The following is a 1,448-nucleotide window of genomic DNA, read 5'->3' as shown; positions in this document are numbered from 1 at the left end:
TCCAACTCTGCTCTATCAACCTTCCTTCAAAAACTCAAGGTATTTTGATTATTTCATCATTTTTAACTTGATTTCATTAACTATAATTAACATATAAACATGTTTTAGTTAGTTTTAAACATGTTTAACCATCCAAAAACCCTAAAAATCAAGTAAAATCATGTTTTGATGTTAAACATGTTTACAAACCAGGAACGTATACTTTTTTGGTCAAAAACGCGGATTAGAACATGAATACAACGTTTTTACGGTTAGAAAGTTCGGTTTGAACCCAAAACCGAAACCCTAATTATCAAGGCTGTTACATGGATGATTTATGCTTGGTTTGATGTTATATGATATGTAGATATACTGAGTTTGCAACCCGAGACCCGGAAAGTCGTTTAAGCTAGCAAAATTCATCGAAAACCGACAAGGTAAACCCGTAATACTCGTTTAGGGGCTGTTTAGTATTAGGTTGTGACGTGCTTGTTGTTAGCTTCTGAAAACTTGTAGGGACATTAGGGATCATATAAATGAGTCCCTGTTCAAATTTGGTAATTTTTCGATAAACGGAGAATATTTGGTGAATTTATTCCCGTTTATGAGCGTTTATTTGGGAAAAATAGCTAAACATATTGAAAAATTATGAAACTTGGTTTTGCAGTTTAATATGTGATGGTAAGATCACTGGTAAAGTTTTGGAATCATTGGAGATGTCTAAGTATGGTTTGTGCAATCATGGCTTAACCGAATTTTAACAGCCGAAAAACGCACAAAAAGGCATTTTGTCAAAAGAGTTAGGTTCTGGAAATTTTGCAGGGGCTATGTAATAACATTGAGGCCATTTGTAAAAATTATCGGATTTTTCGGAGGTCGTTTGATATAAACGGGCCATTTATTACACGATTATAACCTATTAAATGAATTTTTATAAATAAATAATTAATCATAAAATTTCTGAAAATATTTTCATAAAATTCTCCATGTCTTAATGTATTTTTACAAAAATTTACATAATTTATATATAAGTATATATTTAGTTATGATTAATTAAAGATTTAAATTATAATTATTTTAACGAAACCGGCAGTTTTGTGTTTAACGGACTGACTGGTATGTCAAAATGTCAAAAGTGGTCAAATATCATATTTTTGAATGATATTAATAAAAACGAACTTTTTACGAGAATTCCGGACAATTCGGGTGGATTGTGCGCGTTTTGTATAATCAAACCCGTGTGAAAACGGAAACGAACCCTGCGATCAAACCAGACACCGAAACCTTAAAATTCTTTCATAAATCAAATTATTTTATTAATCAATATATTCACTTAAGTTTTATGTGATCTTACCTAATCCCGAAACGTATAAACGATCAACTGAGCTAGGCTCGGGAAACGGTGAAACTGAGCCAAATCTGGTTTTAAACATTTCATAGTATACAACGTCACAATCTAAGACTATGGT

Source organism: Bidens hawaiensis, unplaced genomic scaffold, assembly GCF_021521415.1.
Source record: "Bidens hawaiensis isolate Kalapana, Puna unplaced genomic scaffold, B.hawaiensis_p1.1 tig00419391_1, whole genome shotgun sequence".
Classification (NCBI taxonomy): Eukaryota; Viridiplantae; Streptophyta; class Magnoliopsida; order Asterales; family Asteraceae; genus Bidens; species Bidens hawaiensis.
Note: the sequence above shows the minus strand (reverse complement) of the source record.